The following is a 21,223-nucleotide window of genomic DNA, read 5'->3' as shown; positions in this document are numbered from 1 at the left end:
TTGTTTATGGTTTATGGTTGAATTATGAGTCTTCGACTCCAGATGTTTGATTATTCAGTTGTTAAGAAGATTCCGCTGTGTTAACATGCTACCTGAATAATTTTTGGTTTATCGTTCCTTTATGGCATGACATGAATGTTGTTTATTTTGTTGGCGTTGTAATACTCTTCTTCATGTTTTACTCTGATTTTAATGTTAATTTCCGCGGGGTTTAGAAGGGTGTTACAATAGTGGTATCAGAGCATAGTCGGTCGTTTGAGTCAGAGTCTTAGTGTCGGTTAATCCTTCGTATACGACTAGTGTAAAGTTGACACTGTCGATACTTCTTGTTCTAATGAATATTGTCTGATATTTAGCAGAACAATGGCCGGAAGAGGGGGAAGAAATGACGACGCGATCGCTGAGGCTCTGGGCATGATTGCTGGTGTGTTGGGAGGGAATGCCAATGGAGCTGGTATTGGTGCTGACAGGCAGCTGAATAGCTTTCAGAGGAACAATCCTCCTTTGTTCAAAGGCACGCACGATCCCGAAGGCGCTCAGAAGTGGCTGAAGGAAATTGAAAGGATCTTCAGGGTGATCGATTGTGCTGAAAATCTGAAGGTGAGGTACGGGACTCACATGCTGTCTGAAGAAGCTGATGATTGGTGGATGGCTAGTAGAGATGAACTTGAATCTGCAGGTGTAGCGATCACTTGGGCTGTGTTCAAGAGAGAATTCTTGCGGAGGTACTTTCCTGAGGATGTTAGAGGCAGGAAAGAGATTGAATTTTTGGAGCTGACACAAGGTAACATGACTGTGCCAGAGTATGCGTCCAAGTTTGTGGAGCTAGCAAAGTATTATGTTCACTATAACAATGATGAAGCGAGCGAATTTTCGAAGTGTGTTAAGTTCGAGAATGGTCTCCGTGATGAAATTAAGCAGGGAATCAGGTACCAAAGGATTCGTCGGTTTGCTGATCTGGTAGATTGTAGTAGAATCTACGAAGAGGACAACCTGAAGCTGAAGTCATCTCACTCCCGTGAGTTAGTTGACAAGAAAGGGAAGAAGCCTATGGACCGTGGTAAACCATATGGTAGAGGTAATTATAAAGCTGGAAGTTGGAAGAAGCCTAGTGGGGGAGACTCTAGTGCTCCTGTTAAGTGCTTTAAGTGTGGGGAACCTGGACATCGTGTTCACGAGTGCAAAAGTGAAGAGAAGAAGTGCTACCGGTGTGGTAAAGCAGGCCACATTGTTGCTGACTGCAAGGGAAGGACTGTGACTTGTTATAACTGTGGTGAAGAGGGCCATATCAGTCCACAGTGTCCTCAGCCAAAGAAGAATCAAACTGGGGGTAAAGTTTTCGCTTTATCAGGTTCAGAGACTACTCCGGAGGATCGATTGATTAAAGGTACGTGTTTTATCCATGGCACTCCTTTAATTGCAATAATAGATACTGGAGCAACTCACTCGTTTATTTCATTGGATTGTGCTAAACGTCTGAACTTGGAAATATCTGATATTCATGGAAGTATGATCATTGACACTCCTGCGTCGGGTTCAGTGACTACTTCGTTTGCCTGTTTGAACTGTCCAATTGATATTTTTGGTAGAGAGTTCGGAATGGACTTAGTATGCCTTCCGTTGGAACAACTTGATGTCATCCTGGGTATGAATTGGTTGCAATTTAATCGGGTTCATATCAACTGTTTCACGAAGACAGTTATTTTTCCTGAAGATGTCCGAGTCGAGGATTTAGCAATGACTGCTAGACAAGTGGATGAAGCCATGAAGGACGGGGCCGCCGTGTTTATGTTGATTGCATCCATGGAAGTGAAGAAGAAAGCGGTGAGTAGTGATTTACCAGTAGTATGTGAATTTCCAGAAGTTTTTCCAGAAGATGTAAGAGAGTTACCGCCAGAGAGGGAGGTAGAATTTGCTATTGAGTTAGTCCCTGGGACTAGTCCTGTGTCGATGGCGCCGTATCGTATGTCGGCATCTGAATTAGCAGAATTGAAGAGTCAACTGGAAGAGTTACTGGAAAAAGAATTCATTCGTCCTAGTGTGTCGCCGTGGGGTGCGCCGGTGTTGTTGGTAAAGAAGAAAGAAGGCTCTATGAGACTGTGTGTGGATTATAGACAGCTGAATAAAGTTACTATCAAGAATCGGTATCCATTACCGAGGATTGATGATTTAATGGATCAACTGGTTGGTGCGAGTGTGTTTAGCAAGATTGACTTGAGGTCGGGATATCAACAGATTCGGGTGAAGACGGACGATATTCAGAAAACAGCATTTAGAACGAGGTATGGTCATTACGAGTATACAGTGATGCCATTTGGAGTAACTAATGCGCCGGGGGTTTTCATGGAATATATGAATAGGATCTTCCATCCTTATTTGGATCAGTTTGTGGTGGTATTTATCGATGACATTCTAATATATTCTAAGAGTGAAGAAGAACATGCAGAGCATCTGAGAGTGGTATTAGAACTACTGAAGGAAAAGAAACTTTATGCGAAACTGTCAAAGTGTGAGTTCTGGCTAAGTGAAGTAAGCTTTCTTGGGCATGTAATTTCTAAAGATGGTATTGCCGTTGACCCAACGAAAGTAGAAGCAGTGTCTCAATGGGAAGCTCCGAAGTCAGTTTCCGAAATCCGTAGTTTCCTTGGTCTTGCGGGCTACTATAGAAAGTTCATTGAAGGTTTCTCGAAGTTAGCGTTACCGTTAACTAAGTTGACTAGGAAGGGTCAAGCATTCATCTGGGATTCGAAATGTGAAGAAGGATTTCAAGAATTGAAAAGGAGATTGACTAGTGCACCGATCTTGATTTTGCCGAATCCGGCGGAATCTTTTGTTGTATATTGCGATGCTTCATTGTTGGGATTAGGAGGTGTACTAATGCAGAATCAACAGGTAGTCGCGTATGCGTCGAGGCAACTCAAAGTACATGAGAGAAACTATCCGACTCATGACTTAGAGTTGGCAGCAGTGGTGTTTGTGTTGAAATTGTGGAGACACTATCTGTATGGTTCGAGGTTTGAAGTGTTTAGTGACCACAAGAGCCTGAAGTACCTCTTTGATCAAAAAGAGTTGAATATGAGACAAAGGAGATGGTTAGAATTTCTCAAGGATTATGATTTTGGACTGAATTACCATCCGGGTAAAGCAAATGTTGTTGCCGATGCTTTGAGTAGGAAGTCCTTGCATATGTCTATGCTTATGGCGAGAGAATTGGATTTAATTGAACAATTCCGAGATTTGAGTTTAGTATGCGAAGACACTCCCGTCAGTGTTAAGTTGGGCATGCTGAAGTTGACTAGTGGCATTCTGGAAGAGATTCGAGAAGGCCAGAAAGTTGATGTAGAGTTAGTGGATAAATTGACTCTAATTAACCAAGGCAAGGGAGGTGAATTCAGAATCGACGAGAATGGTATTATAAGGTTTGGTAATCGTGTTTGTGTTCCTAATGTTCCTGAATTGAGGAAGAGTATTCTCGAAGAAGGACATCGTAGTGGATTGAGTATACATCCTGGTGCGACCAAGATGTATCATGATTTGAAGAAGCTGTTTTGGTGGCCTGGAATGAAGAAAGAAATAGCTGAATTCGTCTATGCTTGTTTAACTTGTCAGAAGTCGAAGGTTGAGCATCAGAAACCATATGGAGCTATGCAACCGTTATTTATTCCGGAATGGAAGTGGGATAGTATATCTATGGATTTTGTTTCTGGATTGCCGAGAACGGTGAAGAACTATGAAGCCATTTGGGTCATAGTGGATAGGTTGACTAAGTCTGCTCACTTTATACCAATGAGAATGGATTACTCGATGGAGAAGCTGGCTCAATTGTACATTGAGAAGATAGTGAGTTTACATGGTATTCCTTCGAGTATCGTGTCAGATAGAGATCCAAGGTTTACATCCAAATTCTGGGAAGGTTTGCAGAAGGCTTTGGGTACTAAGCTGAGATTGAGTTCTGCTTATCATCCGCAGACGGACGGACAGACAGAAAGAACTATCCAATCGCTAGAGGATTTATTGCGCGCTTGTGTGTTGGAAAGAGGTGGTACTTGGGATAGTTATCTACCCTTGATCGAATTTACCTACAATAATAGTTTTCACTCGAGCATTGGTATGGCTCCATTTGAAGCTTTGTATGGTCGGAGATGTAGAACGCCTTTATGTTGGTATGAATCTGGCGAAAGTGCGGTGATTGGACCAGAGATTGTGCAAGAAACGACAGAAAAGATTAAGATGATTCAGGAGAAGATGAAGGCTTCTCAGAGTCGTCAGAAGAGTTATCATGACAAGAGACGGAGAACTCTTGAGTTTCAAGAAGGAGATCACGTGTTTATGAGAGTTACACCTATGACTGGTATCGGACGAGCTCTAAAGTCAAGGAAATTAACTCCGCGTTTTATTGGTCCGTTTCAGATTTCAGAAAGAGTGGGAGAGGTGGCGTATCGCATTGCGTTACCACCGACACTTGCGAATCTGCATGATGTATTCCATGTGTCGCAGTTGAGGAAATACATTGCTGATCCGTCACATGTTATCCAAGTGGATGATGTACAGGTAAAGGATAATCTGACAGTTGAAGCTTTACCTACGAGGATTGAAGATCGGAAGGTGAAACAACTGCGTGGCAAGGAGATAGCGTTGGTCAGAGTAGCTTGGGGAGGACCAGCCGGTGGAAATGTTACATGGGAATTGGAGAGCCAGATGAAGGACTCCTACCCAGAACTCTTTGCCTAAGGTATGTTTTCGAGGACGAAAACTTTTCTAGTGGGGGAGAGTTGTAACACCCCATAAAATTCTTTATTTAATTTAATTAATTTTTTTATTAAATATTAGAATTAAGTGGAATTATTTGGGAATAGGGATGAAATAAGGCTAATGGGCCAGTGTTGTAAGTAGCAGTTGGGGGGTGTATCAGTTGCAAAGCCCTTTTTCTAAAATAAAGTTATATTTTCATAAAAATAGAAAAGAGGAGTATTTTTGTGAAAATAAAGAACCAAAAGGGAGCAGAGGAGATTGAACGTGAAATTGGGAGAAGAGCAAGTGCGAAGAGGAAGAGAATTCAAGAATTCGACATCGAGGTAAGGGGGGATTCTTCTCATTAACCTCTATTATGGGATGTATGAATGATTCGATGGAATTTGTATGTTAGGATTTCGAATTGGATTATATGTCGGGTTGGGGTTTTGGGGTTTATAGAACTTTGATTCAATTTAGGTTGTGAATGATGATTGGTGATGAACAATGATGTTAAACCTGATTAGAAGTATGTGTAAACGTGCATTTTATGTCGTATGTGTGGTTTATTCTGCTGAAATTCGTACTGGTATGATTTGAGAGTATTTGGGAGGCATAGAATGCTGTTTTCTGCAGGTTGGGATTTCTGAAATCACCGGTTCGCGCCGCGTGCACAGGGTGGCGCCGCGAACAGGTGGACTGAATGGTAAGGTGTTTTGATACGCACAGGTCGCGCCGCGTACCTGTGTTGGCGCCGCGAAGGCGTAACTTTTCCTCGCGTCGCGCCGCGTGTAGGTGTTGGCGCCGCGAAGGCGTAATTTTTCCTCGTTTCGCGCCGCGTGTGGATGTTGGCGCCGCGTGCTGTGCTGTTTGAGATTTTTGTTAAAGTTTAACGGTGTATAACTTTTTAACTGTTAGTCTGTTTGATGTGCCGTTTCGAACATAATGAGACTAATTCAGTGAGATATGCAATAAAACAGTGTTTGAGTTGTGACTCGAATTTAATTTAAACACTTGATTTAATTGGTTGTGGTGGTTTATATTGTTATTGCATTGGTTGATGATTATGATTGTTCAGTTGTTTGGTGTTGATGATTAGCATGCGGTATGTGATGCATGCATTTCATAATCATGTTGTGGGCTGTATCCCTTATGGTGGTGGGACAGCGGTAGCTAATTCCCATTGTGTGGAATTGGTGAGAGAAGTAGCCGAATCTTTATGGTGGTGGATCGGTGAGATGGGTTATCCCATGTTTGGTACCACATGCATTTAGTTGCATTGCATTAGGTTGTTGTGTATAATTGTAACATGAATGGAAGTTGTCCAATGTTATGATTTGTGTGTATTTTGGTATGAATGTTGCTATATTATCTGAATATAATTGATTTGGGTGAATAATGTATGGATGAAGTTGTATTGTTTATATACCTATAACATTTGTTAATGCGAATGAAACTCACCCTTACTGTTGTTATTTTTCAGATTGAGGAGTAGCTTGTGTACTTGGTGAGGATTAGCTCGTCAAGTAGTTCGTTAGAGTCGGTTGGGTCAGTGTCATGCTCTGGTCGTGTAACACCGGGAACGTTATTTTAGAATTGGCTGATAAACTTCTGTTTTGTTTATGGTTTATGGTTGAATTATGAGTCTTCGACTCCAGATGTTTGATTATTCAGTTGTTAAGAAGATTCCGCTGTGTTAACATGCTACCTGAATAATTTTTGGTTTATCGTTCCTTTATGGCATGACATGAATGTTGTTTATTTTGTTGGCGTTGTAATACTCTTCTTCATGTTTTACTCTGATTTTAATGTTAATTTCCGCGGGGTTTAGAAGGGTGTTACATAATATCATAATAAATCAACATAATAAACGGAAAATGCTATAAATATCTATGGATTTCAGGCTAAATATACGATATAAAATCGTGTTATCAAATTCCCCCAGACTTGAACCTTTGCTTGTCCTCAAGCAAAATAATAAGGTAAAGATAGGAGGACAGCGAAATGAAATACGCTTCCACCACGTCGTTCGGTCATACTCAGCTACATAATGTTTTTGTTTGAAAATAATGATGCAGATCTTAGTAATAGACTTATAGTAGCGACACTGGACAACTCCCAGTATGCATACCAATCCGAATCATGCCATTATAGCTTGATCTTGACTCGTCATGATGTTTTACCCTTTTCATTCGCGCGCAATCACATTAAGCCCTTTATCTTTACACGCACATAGCAGAGTAGTCGGTTAGTGACTATGATCCTTCTTATGGAGTTCTGGCACAATTATGTGGTATACTCCTTAGCGCTCATTTGTAGATTGCGGGGAATCGGACAATAGTCCCTCCTACCAAGTTCAGTACCAGATGACTTCTGAACCAATCAACAATGAGTTTTAAATTCTCTTGTATTTGAGATTTGCGACCGTTAGGTTAAATGATCTTGTGAGGATCACCTTACTTAGTAGGCACATTTCTTGTTACGGTTAAGCACATAATTATTATTATGAGGATCATACACTTATATTCATCGACTCTCTGCGTAGTTTGTATCTAAGACGGTGCCGACTGCTAGAATAAACTTCTAAGGGTTACTTCAAAAATTAAAGTCGATGGTTTCGGTATAAAGGGTATTCAAATCGGTTACGCATACTTGGGGGTTTTAGAGTGTTGGGACAATAAGGATATTGACTTGATTCAATTTATATGCGTTGAGTGTTTGAGTAGCTTCGTATTTCTCAAACGTGTGGGGTTTGCGTTTATCGCTTAGGAGCAAAAAAATTTTATGGCTCAAGAAAATGGAAGAAATTGTAATAACTACGGAATTATACATATAAGACTTGAAATTCCATAAATCTTCTTTATTGAATTAGAAAAAAAACATTACAAGGAAGGGAAATGAAATTTAAAGAAGGGAAATAAACTAAAAGGAAATAAAGCTAAAGCAAGTAATACGACTCCCCCGGACTTAAATGATGCAGTGTCCTCAATGCATGAGAACTACTCCTCAGTGTTGCGGTTGCGAGAACTGCTTGCGCCTCTTGTACGAACACGGCGACGTCTATCAGGAGGAGAGTCATTTACACGAATGTTAAGATCATGCAAATATGTAGCAATTTCAGTGTATTGACCTTCGTTCCTAATAGCATAGTCACGGTGCTCTTGTTGCATCTCTCGAATGAGCCTTATTGTTTCAGTTTGATTTGTCTGCATAGCTTGAACGAGTTGATCTTGGCGTAGAATTGCAGCATACATGGCATCAAGAGTGATAGGCGGAGGGTTGTTTTGAGGAGGTTGGTTGACATCAGCTTGCCCTTGGTTGAGTTCTTCTTCATTTGCATCCATAGGTTTATTAGGATGTTCTGGTTGGTTATCGTGAGGATTGTCTTCAATAAGCCTCCAACGCTGAGCATAACGGATGTTGATTCTTTCAGGGCATGGAAGGACGACATAAGGAATCAGAACTTTGTTGACGACCAAAGTGTATCGGCCATCATGGCGGGGTGAAACCAAGTGGGAGTCACGGCAATAAGTGAGGTCGAGTGGTTGAGCAGGCATCATGAGATGAGAGAGTGAGAGGAGCTCATCACCAAGACCTAAGGCACAGGCCAAGGAAGTAATAATACCGCCAAACAGAAAGGGGTTTGTAGCAGGGGCGTTGACGCAGCTTTGGATGTGTTGGAGCATAAACGGTGTGGCATTGAAACGGAGGTTGTTTAGCGCACAATAAAGGAAAAATAATTCATGCTGATTTACCTTATGGTTGTTGGATCTCGCAAAAATAGTATGCCCCAAAACACGCCGAAAATAACGTATAGCGGGGTTTTGAATGTGAGAAGCATGTAGAGCCCTCCAACCAGTAGGTACTTCGCCAGTGAGATTAAACCAGAGGTCGAAAGCATGTTGTTCCCATGAACGACCATTGAGTTCTTGAAAAATTGTGCGGAGAGCATTTGGTGCATTATTAAAATGCAAGTACGTAGCCACGACATCTTGATCCAGAGTATATTCACGGTTGAACATCCGAAATTGGATGCTACCGGTTGAGAGTGGTTGATCAGAAGGAGTGTCGTAGTTGAAAGAACTCAAGAACTCCAAGACGAGCGGCTCATAAGTTGGTACGGGTTCGGTACAAAGATGGTGTAGGCTAGATTTAGTGAGTAAACGGGTGACACCATCAATGAGACCCTGAGTTTCTAGACATTCGATGTTCACAAATTTTGTGGGAACAACCGAACGTTCATAGAATGCAAGGTATTTGGTTCTTTGAGCATCGTTGTCATCCTCTCGAAAGATAGTATTTGCAAGGTTAGGAGGTGGCCTCTCAGGACGCACACTACGGATGATTGAACGTGGAGGCATGATGAGTTTGAAAAGAAAATTAGTATGGAGAGTAGAAGAGTAGAAAATGGTTTGGAGGTTGTGAAGAAGAAGAGTGGTGGTGGTGTGGTTTTATAGTGAGGTTTGAAAATGGTGTGGTTAATGTAGAATTAAAATGGAATTATGGTGGTGTTTGAAGTTTGAATGGAATAGAAGAATGGGAAATGATGAAGAGTTAAGAGGTGAATGATGGGGGATGAATGAGGTTAATGGTGTTTAAATGGAAGAAATAATGGGGAGAATGAAGAAGATTGAATGATGAATTTTGAAATTCAAATTCAAAATTCAAAAGGGAATAAAGATGCCTCTGCGTGGTCAAACGCAGACTGCTGGCCTTGGGGGACGCGCGTCTCAGGCAGTCAGTCTGCTGGGGAACAGAGTATGGAGACGAGCGTCTCCTGTCCTTTGCATGCAGAGGCTGGTCCCACAGAGGTGGAGACGTGCGTCTCCTAGCCTAGGGACATGCCCATTTCGCATGTGGTGCTGTAGTCACGTGCTGACAGATACAAAATTATGAGAATAGCACATATGGGACATGTGATGTTACTATAAACAGCTAAATACCAGACTGAGTGAGTTATATGCATTCATAAATATATAGCAGTCAGACAGCAGAATATTATAACACAGCAGCAGTAATGAATAAAATATTGCATTTCGAATTAAAAACTGGTATTGAATGTAGACAGAAACAGAATGTAAAAATGCAGAAAATTAAATTCTAAACTAGGAATTGGAAATTACTAAAACTAGAAATAAAATCTAATAATCTAAACGGTAACATCTAGCCACGTCTATTGTTGTGCACATTAGAATAAATGTGTTTGAAAACTTCGTCGAACTGAGCATTTACGGTGTCGATGAAATCGAAGAAATGCATTTGCAAAGTGTGTAGCTCGTTGCGCACATGTTGTACTTCTTGTTGCAGTGCAGTGATGGCTTGCTCGTGTGTGTTCCGATTAGGCATTCTTTGGTTCACTGATGCGGTGGATGCAGCGGGTTGTTGTGGCTCGAGCTCGACATCAGTCATATCAACAGTGTAATCATCAGCAGAATTTTCAGAAGGAGTCTCAGGCTCATACTCGGGTATAGGTTCATCTTCAGAAAGAGGTTCATAATCAGGAATGGGTTCATCTTCAGGATTAGGGTCATAGTATCCAGGAGGAGTGTCAGGCTCAGATTCTGATACGTGCATTTCCTCATCAAAATGTTCATAAGCTTGAGGGGTTTCAGGTGAGGGTTCTCTCTCAGGAATCTGACCATAAAAAGCCAGTTAGCAGGGTTATGCACACTCGTCCTTGGACTCGGTAAGGTGAACTGATCCAATACTTTGTTATCAATGAGTAAATCAAACTGATCAGGTCCAAGGTTACCGATGATACCTCGGTTAAAGCAGAAGTGAATGTCCATAGAATTGTGGGAACCAAGAGGTGTCAATCTAAGCAAAGGTACTCTCATTCCTATAGCATTAGCAATCATAGTGACAAATCCGCCGATCCTAATAGGTGAAACTTCGTCTTGCGTGATGCGCTCGAAGTTTGTTAGCATGAATGCGATGGCATTGACCGGGCGATTCTGAGAGGAGCAGAACATGATGAATAACTCTTCTCTAGAAACTTCAGTGACATTATCGGGTTTACCAAAGATGTAGTGAGCAATGATTTTATGGAAGTATCTGAAAGCGGGGTTATGGATGTTCTCAGATTGGAATTCGTTCTCTTCAGGGTTGTCGTTTCCAGTGATCTTGCCCCAATATCGTTCCAACTCCCAGTACGCAAGGCTGTCTTCAGCTACTCGGGTGTATGCATCTGATCCATGAGGTAGCTCTATCATTTCAGCAAAATCTCGGATGCAAAAATTAAATTCCATACCAAAGAGTCTAAAGAGAATGACTCCCTTTCTCAGTCCTTGTCCACAGTTAGGAAGATAGGTCAGGGAGCTCAAGAATTCCAGAGTGAGCTTCCGGTAGGTACTAAACTTGCGGAACAAGTGAGAACCAGTCCAACCAATTTGGTTTAGCAGGTGTAGAACGCTTTCTTCGATACCAAGTCTTACCATAGTCGGTTGGTGAGGGTAGCAAGTCAAATCCATTTGTCTTTCAGCCAGCTTATCAAATCTTGCTTCTTGTCCTCTACCACGGAACACAACTTCCATATTATCGACTTCTTGCATCTTAGTTAGTAGTTAAGAAAAACCTAGAAGTTGAAAATATTAAGATTAAGTTAGAACTAGGCTAGTGTTGATTTAAAAGGAAGAAAAATAAAAATAAAAATAATGTAAAAATGTAACAAATTATAATAATAAATATAATTATAAAAAAAAAGGAATATTTTCTCGAATTAAGATAGCAGTTATAATTATAGTAATTACTATAAAATGAAGGAAAAAAATGTAAAAATGATTAAAATTAAAATAATTAAAAATAGAATAGATTATTTAAATGAAAATAAAAGGTTAAAAATAAAAATAAAAATAAAATAAAAGAATAAATAAATGTGGGTTGTCTCCCACCAAGCGCTTTGTTTTATGTCGTAAGCTCGACGATTTTAAAAATAGAAAACTATTTTTTCGAATGAGCGGGCAGCTCGTCAAGTTTAAAAAGTTCGATGTTTTCATCGTGTTCGAGATGATGGTAATACTTAAGACGTTGCCCATTTACGAAAAAAGGTTTGACGGTTTCTCCTTTGATTTCAATCGCTCCACTCGGAAATATGTTAGTTATTTCGAAAGGGCCAGACCATCTAGATCGCAACTTCCCAGGAAATAATTTTAGTCTAGAATTAAACAAAAGTACTTTATCGCCTATGCTAAAATTTTTCCTAGATATACGCTTGTCGTGCCATTTTTTCGTTCTCTCTTTATAGATTTTGGCGTTTTCATAAGCGTCTTGTCTAAGTTCTTTTAATTCGTTTATGTCTAGAAGTCGTTTCTCACCAGCGGCAGTGTAGTTTAGGTTTAAGTTCTTAATGGCCCAATAGGCTTTATGTTCTAACTCTACCGGGAGGTGGCATGATTTTCCATAAACGAGTTTGAATGGGGTAGTTCCTATTGGAGTTTTGAAAGCTGTTCTATAAGCCCATAAAGCTTCATTTAGCTTGGTTGACCAATCTTTTCTAGATATAGCGACAGTTTTCTCCAATATTTGTTTTATTTCGCGGTTAGATACTTCTACTTGTCCGCTTGTTTGTGGATGGTATGGTGTAGCTATTCGATGATTTACTCCATATTTTCGAAGGAGTTTCTCAAGTATTCTTGAAATGAAATGGGAACCACCATCGCTAATTACCAGTCTAGGCACACCGAACCTAGGAAAGATGACGTTTTTGAAGAGTTTGATAACTACTCGTGTATCGTTTGTAGGAGAAGCGATAGCTTCTATCCATTTTGAAACGTAATCGACGGCTACGAGTATATATTGATTTCCAAACGATGACGGAAACGGACCCATAAAGTCTATTCCCTAGACGTCAAATATTTCTACTTCCAGAATGCCCTTTTGAGGCATTTCATCGCGTCTCGAAATGTTTCTGGTTCGTTGGCATCTATCACAATTTAGTACAGCAAAATAAACATCTTTCCACAGGTTGGGCCAGAAGAGTCCAGGTTGAAGGATTTTGGCGCAGGTTCTAGATGTGCTATGGTGTCCTCCATACGGTGCAGAATGGCAGTGTGTTATTATACTTCCTATTTCTTCCTCGGGTACACAACATCTAAAGATTCCATCGGGGCCTCTTTTGAACAGGAGTGGATTGTCCCAATAGTAATGTTTTAGGTCATGGAAGAATTTCTTCTTCTGTTGGTAACTTAGATCAGGAGGAAGCACACCAGCAGCTAGGTAGTTTACGAAATCTGCATACCAAGGTGTGTCAGAGCGGGCTAAAGCTATTTCTGCTAATTTGTTGGTTTCAGCGTTTGGATGGTATGGTTCGAATTCATTGGCTTCTAACTGAGCGATGAGTCTTTCATAAGGGAAATCATCGTCAATTGGTACTTGTTCGGGTTTCAGATTTTCCAATCGAGAGAGGTGATCTGCTACGACATTTTCAGTTCCCTTTTTATCTTTAATTTCCAGGTCGAACTCTTGTAGTAACAGGATCCATCTCAAAAGTCTCGGTTTGGCGTCCTTTTTGGTTAGGAGGTACCTAATGGCGGCGTGGTCAGTGTATATGATTATTTTGGCTCCTACCAGGTAAGAACGGAACTTGTCTAATGCGAATACGACAGCTAGTAATTCTTTTTCTATCGTGGCGTAATTCATTTGAGCTTCGTCTAGGGTTCTACTCGCATAATATATGACATGTAGTTTCTTATCTTTTCTTTGCCCTAGAACGGCTCCTACAGCATAATCACTTGCGTCACGCATTATTTCGAAAGGCTCATTCCAGTCGGGAGGTTGCATAATTGGCGCAGAGATTAATGCTCGTTTAAGCGTATGAAATGCTTCAGTGCATTTATCGGTAAAAATGAATTCGGCGTCTTTCCTTAGTAATTGAGTTAAGGGTTTGGTTATTTTAGAGAAATCCTTAATGAAGCGTCGGTAAAAACCAGCGTATCCTAGAAAACTTCTTATTTCTCTAACAGTTTTGGGAGGTTGAAGGTTTTCGATAATTTCGATTTTTGCTTTATCTACTTCAATCCCTCTATCAGATACGATGTGTCCAAGTACAATTCCTTGTCGAACCATGAAGTGGCACTTTTCCCAATTAAGGACTAGGTTTACGCTTATGCATCGTTTAAGTACCAATTCAAGGTTCTCTAAACATGTTTCAAAACTTCCTCCACAGACAGAGAAGTCGTTCATAAAGACCTCCATTATTCCATCTAGGAAGTCGGCAAATATTGCCATCATGCATCTTTGGAAGGTCGCGGGTGCATTGCAAAGCCCAAAGGGCATTCGTCTATAAGCGAATGTACCATAAGGACAGGTAAATGTGGTCTTCTCTTGGTCGTCAGGGTGGATAGGAATTTGGAAAAATCCGGACTATCCATCCAGATAACAGAAATGTGAGTGTTTAGCTAGGCGTTCGAGCATTTGATCTATGAAAGGTAAAGGGAAATGGTCTTTTCGGGTAGCTTTGTTTAGCCTCTTATAGTCAATGCACATTCTCCATCCAGTTTGGGTACGTTGCGCTACAGATTCGCCTTTTGCGTTAGTGATTACAGTAACTCCTCCTTTCTTTGGTACGACATGAATAGGACTAACCCATTTACTATAGGATATATTATTCCGGGTTCTAGTAGTTTTTAGATTTCCTTTTTAACCACATCGCTCATAATAGGATTTATTCGCCTTTGATGTTCTCTAGAGGTTTTACAATCGTCTTCGAGCATAATGCGGTGCATACAGAGGGAAGGACTTATTCCTTTCAAATCTGATATGTTATATCCTAAAGCGGTTGGGTATTTTCTCAAGACAGTAAGTAATTTTACAGTTTCGGTTTGTCCTAAGTCAGCGTTAACTATAACTGGTCGGTTACGTTCTTCGTCTAGGAATTCATATCTAAGATCGGTAGGCAGTGTTTTCAGTTCTATAGCAGGTTTCTTCGGTCCAGGTATAGGATCAGGAGTTAAGGCTAGACATTCACTCAGATGGTCATCTTGATATTCCCCACGCCAGTTGTCATCTTCAAAGATTGGCGGTATAGGAATTTTTAGGATCTCGGTTTCCTTATTTGGTTCGGATTTTAATTAATTAACACACTCGTCGATTATGTCGGCAGAGCAGCATGTGTCAATTATAGAGGGTGTGTAACACCCGTATAATTTTAATTTTTAATTTAATTTGAATATTAGATTAATAATTATTATTATTATGGATTTTATGAAAATAAGAGGAAAATGATGGTTAATGGCATTTGGGCCATGTGTGAAATTAGTAAGAAGAGGGGGGTGTGGTGCAGTAAAGCCCTTACTAATTTAACATTATTTTTCATAAAATAATCAGAATTGGGAATTGGAAAAAAAAAGAAAAAAAAGAAGAACGTGAAAGAACATAATTGGGAACAAGGAACGTGAAGGAGAACTGTAGAGGGAGAGACCAAGAACCAAGACTTTTATCTGAGGTAAGGGGAGACTCTCTGTTTAATCTATTTTATCGTATTATAGGTGATAGTATGGATTAGGAGTATGATTGGATCCATTGATTCTATATTCTGAATTTTCATCTGTGTTCATCATTGAAATTGAACTGTTAATCCCTAATAACTGATAGATTTAGGGTATGATGAATGAAATTGATTATGGGATCATATACTATGGTTATGGACGAATTCGTATGCTGTTTAGATGCAATTTTTCTGGTTTTTAGACTCAAAATCGTGGACTGGTATGAGTAAAAACGAATGGGTTTTGGACTGTTACGAATTCTGCAGGTCCTGGGCATTTTCTGGTGTTTCGCGTATGAAACAGTGCCATACGCGTATGGGATGAGGTCAATACGCGTATGGGGGACACTCCCAATGGGCTATACGCGTATGATACGCAGTTGCCCTGTCCCAAACACCCTGTGCTGGTGATTTGCGTATGAGGAGCGTATGAGGATGCTCATACGCGTATGGAAATTTTGAAAAAGGAAAATTATTCTGGTGATACGCGTATGACAAGACTGATACGCGTATGAGGTTGCTTTTGGGCAAAACCTGGTCTGTTGGAATAAGTATGATACGCGTATGAGGCAAGGGGATACGCGTATGGACGCGTATGGACCCTATGATACGCGTATGGTTTCCTGCATGTGAAATTTCTGTTTTGTGATTTTTCTGGAAGGTTCGTTGATGTGTAACTTTCGATTGTAGGCCTGTTTGTATGCTGTTTTAGACTGTGTAAACCTTGTGATGTGATTCAGTGGTTTACTGATGATTGATTGTATTGAATGATGTAATGTATATATGAACATGCTTAGTATTGTTGATGATGATAATGATGAAATGAGTATAGATGATGCTACTCATAGGATGGTAATGATGAAAGTATGTTATATATATGTTGCATGCATTCATAAACATGGGCTGAATCCTAGATGATGAGAGGATTCAGTGAGGGGCAGAATTCCCATTGTGTGGAATTGGTGCTGGCAGGGCCGTATCTGGATGATGATAGATCGGTCGGTGGATGATTTCCACTGGTGATGATTGGTACCACATGCATAGTGTCAGTTTCATACATGTGCATGATTTGTTTATAACATAATGATATATGTTACATGTTGACTGTCTGTTTATCTGTGGATGTGTGAATGATTGATCTGTCTGAGTATGAAACAATTGGGTGAATGATATAACTATGATATGTTATTATTTATGATGCAATAACATTGGTTAACTGTGATGAGACTCACCCTTACTTGTTGTCATTTTCAGATTGAGGATAGCGGCGTGACTTGGTGAGGATTAGCTCATAAGTCGGTTTCTAGTTATAGTGTCGGTGTCATGCTCTGGTAGATGTAACACGGGGAACACGTTTGTTTTGAGTTGAATTATAACTCTAATTGGTTTTGTTGGTTGAGTCGGATACATTAATGATGAATGTTGACTCTGTTTTTGATTCAGCTGTGTAAAACATGATTTTATTTAATGAGTTATAATTTCAGTTGTTTCAGTGAATGCATGATATGTACCGACGTGTGTTTTTCTTCATTTTATGAATTGTGATGCCTCTCTACATGTTTACTCTGATTAATAATTATTTAATTGCCGCGGGTTATTAGAGGGGTGTTACAATAGTGGTATCAGAGTATAGTCGGTCGTTGTGACCAGAGTCTTAGTGTCAGTCTTCTGTGTATGCGACTAATACGAGTTATTTGTCGATACTTTTGTTCTGACCGGATTGTTTGTGTTAAGCTGAACGATGGCTGGAAGAGGAGGGAGAAACGACGATGCTATCGCTGAGGCTCTGGGCATGATCGCTGGTGTGCTAGGAGGGAATGCCAATGGAGCTGCGATTGGTGCCGACAGACAACTGAACAGTTTCCAGAGGAACAATCCTCCATTGTTCAAGGGCACGCATGATCCTGAGGGTGCTCAGAAATGGCTTAAGGAGATCGAGAGGATTTTCAGAGTCATTGACTGTGCTGAGGATCTCAAAGTGAGATATGGCACCCACATGTTATCTGAAGAAGCTGATGACTGGTGGATGTCAACCAGAACTGAGCTGGATGCTAGCCGTACAGCAATCACCTGGACTGTATTCAGGAGGGAATTTCTGAGGAGGTATTTTCCTGAAGATGTCAGGGGAAGAAAGGAAGTTGAATTTCTGGCGCTGGTTCAAGGCAATATGTCATTACCGGAGTATGCTGCCAAGTTTGTGGAACTGGCAAGGTACTATGTGCATTACAATGATGACGAAGCCAGTGAGTTCTCGAAATGTATCAAATTTGAGAATGGTCTTCGTGATGAGATCAAGCAGGGTATCAGGTACCAGAGAATCCGGAGGTTTGTTGATCTGGTAGATTGTAGCAGGATTTTTGAGGAAGATAACATCAAGCTGAGGTCATCTCACTCTCGCGAGTTGGTTGACAGAAAAGGAAAGAAACATATGGATCGAGGTAAGCCATATGGTAGAGGTAAACCTGTTGATGGGAAGAAATCCAGTGGGGGAGATTCCAGTGCTCGTATCAGATGTTACAATTGTGGTGAGATGGGACATCGTAGGAATGAATGCAAGGTTGATCAGAAGAAGTGTTACAAGTGTGACCAAGTGGGTCATATTGCTGCCGACTGCAAGAAGAGGGTTGTGACTTGCTACAACTGTGGTGAAGAGGGTCACATCAGTCCTAATTGTCCTAAGCCGAAGAAGAACCAATCAGGAGGAAAGGTTTTTGCTTTGACTGGATCTGAGACTACTCCGGAAGACAGGTTGATTAAAGGTACGTGTTTCATTCATGGCACACCTTTAGTTGCAATTATTGATACTGGAGCAACTCACTCTTTTATTTCTTTGGATTGTGCTGAGAGGTTAAATCTTGAGATATCTGATATAAATGGAAGTATGGTTATTGACACTCCTGCGTCGGGTTCAGTAACTACTTCGTCTGCATGCTTGAATTGTCCGGTTGACATTTTTGGTAGAGAATTCGGGATGGACTTAGTGTGCCTTCCGTTGAAACAACTTGATGTAATCCTAGGAATGAACTGGTTGGAATTCAACCGTGTTCATATCAACTGTTTTGCAAAGACGGTGATTTTTCCTGAAGAGGTTAGTTCTGATAGTCTGGAAATGACAGCTAGACAGGTGAATGAAGCTATCGGAGATGGTGCAACAGTGTTTATGTTGTTCGCATTGGAAAATATGAAGGAGAAAGTGGCGAGTGGCGAATTACCGGTGGTGTGTGAATTTCCAGAAGTTTTTCCAGAAGACGTGAATGAATTACCACCGGAAAGTGAAGTAGAGTTTTCTATTGATTTGGTTCCAGGAACTAGTCCAGTGTCAATGGCGCCGTATCGTATGTCGCCGTCTGAATTGACTGAACTGAAGAAGCAGTTAGAGGAATTGCTTGAGAAGAAGTTTATTCGTCCTAGTGTTTCGCCGTGGGGTGCGCCTGTGTTGCTGGTAAAGAAGAAAGAGGGTTCAATGAGACTGTGTGTAGATTACAGACAATTGAACAAGGTCACTATCAAGAATCGGTATCCATTGCCGAGGATTGATGATTTGATGGACCAGTTGGTTGGAGCACGTGTGTTTAGTAAGATTGATCTGAGGTCTGGGTATCATCAGATACGTGTGAAAGATGACGATATTCAGAAGACTGCTTTTAGAACGAGGTATGGACATTACGAGTATTCTGTGATGCCGTTTGGAGTTACTAATGCACCTGGTGTTTTTATGGAATATATGAACAGGATCTTTCATCCTTATCTCGATAAGTTCGTGGTGGTGTTTATAGATGATATCCTGATATATTCTAAGAATGAGGAGGAACATGCAGAGCATCTCAGAACTGTGTTAGAATTGTTGAAAGAGAAGCGACTTTTTGCCAAACTGTCGAAGTGTGAATTTTGGTTAGAAGAAGTCAGTTTTCTTGGACATGTGATTTCTAAGGATGGTATTGCTGTTGATCCTACAAAGGTAGAAGTTGTGTCTCAGTGGGAAGCTCCGAAGTCAGTATCTGAGATTCGTAGTTTTCTTGGCCTTGCAGGTTACTACAGAAAGTTCATTGAGGGATTTTCGAAGTTAGCATTGCCGTTAACTAAACTAACCAGGAAGGGACAAACCTTTATTTGGGATGCAAAGTGTGAAGAAGGATTCCAAGAGCTTAAGAGGAGATTGACTAGTGCTCCTATTTTGATTTTGCCGAATCCGACAGAATCATTTGTGGTTTATTGTGACGCATCACTGATGGGTTTAGGTGGTGTATTGATGCAGAATCAACAGGTGGTCGCTTATGCATCGAGACAACTCAAAGTGCATGAGAGGAATTATCCGACTCATGATTTGGAGTTGGCAGCTGTGGTTTTTGTTTTGAAGTTGTGGCGACACTATTTGTATGGTTCGAGATTTGAGGTGTTCAGTGATCACAAAAGCCTGAAGTATCTCTTTGATCAGAAAGAGCTGAATATGAGGCAGAGAAGGTGGTTAGAATTCCTGAAGGATTATGATTTTGGTCTGAATTACCATCCGGGTAAGGCAAACGTCGTGGCTGATGCATTAAGTAGGAAGACTTTGCATATGTCTATGTTAATGGTGAAGGAATTGGATTTGATTGAACAATTCAGAGACTTGAGTTTAGTGTGTGAAGGTACTCCTACTAGTGTTAAATTGGGTATGTTGAAGCTGACTAGTGGTATTCTCGAAGAAATAAGAGAAGGTCAGAAAGCCGATGTTGAATTGATTGATAAGTTGACTTTGATTAATCAAGGCAAGAGTAGTGAATTCAGAGTCGACGAGAATGGTATACTGAGGTTTGGTGACCGAGTTTGTGTTCCTGATGTTGATGAACTCCGAAAGCGTATTTTGGAGGAAGGACACCGTAGTGGATTGAGTATTCATCCTGGTGCTACCAAGATGTATCATGATTTGAAAAAGTTGTTTTGGTGGCCTGGAATGAAGAAGGAAATTGCTGAGTTTGTGTATTCTTGTTTGACTTGCCAGAAGTCAAAGATCGAGCATCAGAAACCGTCTGGGTTGATGCAACCGATGTTTATTCCTGAGTGGAAGTGGGACAGCATCTCAATGGATTTTGTGTCGGGTTTGCCGAGAACTGTCAGAAATTGTGAAGCTATCTGGGTCGTGGTAGACAGGTTGACGAAATCTGCACATTTTATACCGGTGAGAATGGATTATCCGATGGAGAAGCTGGCTCAATTGTATATCGAGAAGATAGTGAGTCTGCATGGTATTCCTTCAAGTATCGTGTCAGATAGAGATCCGAGATTTACGTCTAAGTTCTGGGAAGGTTTGCAGAAAGCTTTGGGTACTAAGCTAAGATTGAGTTCTGCTTATCATCCGCAGACTGATGGACAGACTGAGAGGACGATTCAGACGTTAGAGGATTTGTTGCGGGCTTGTGTGTTGGAAAAAGGAGGTACTTGGGATAGTTATCTGCCTTTGATTGAGTTTACCTACAACAACAGTTATCATTCGAGTATCGGTATGGCTCCGTTTGAGGCTTTGTATGGTAGGAGATGTAGGACGCCGTTGTGTTGGTACGAATCTGGTGAGAGTGCTGTAATTGGTCCAGAAATTGTACAACAGACTACAGAGAAGATTAAAATGATTCAGGAGAAGATGAAGGCTTCTCAGAGTCGTCAGAAGAGTTATCACGACAAAAGGAGGAAAACACTTGAGTTTCAAGAGGGAGATCATGTGTTTATGAGAGTTACTCCTATGACAGGGATTGGTCGGGCATTGAAGTCGAAGAAGTTGACTCCGCGTTTTATCGGACCATTCCAAATTTCTGAAAGAGTGGGAGAAGTGGCTTATCGTATCGCTTTACCGCCGATGCTTGCAAATTTGCATGATGTATTTCATGTGTCTCAGTTGAGGAAATACATTTCAGATCCGTCCCATGTGATCCAAGTAGATGATATACAGGTGAAAGATAACTTGACGGTTGAGACTTTACCTGTGAGGATTGAGGATCGAAGGCTGAAGCAATTGCGTGGCAAGGAAATAGCTTT

Source organism: Vicia villosa, unplaced genomic scaffold (assembly GCF_029867415.1).
Source record: "Vicia villosa cultivar HV-30 ecotype Madison, WI unplaced genomic scaffold, Vvil1.0 ctg.000283F_1_1, whole genome shotgun sequence".
Taxonomy (NCBI): Eukaryota; Viridiplantae; Streptophyta; class Magnoliopsida; order Fabales; family Fabaceae; genus Vicia; species Vicia villosa.
The sequence above is the reverse complement of the archived record's forward strand: the minus strand, read 5'-3'. Positions refer to the sequence as shown.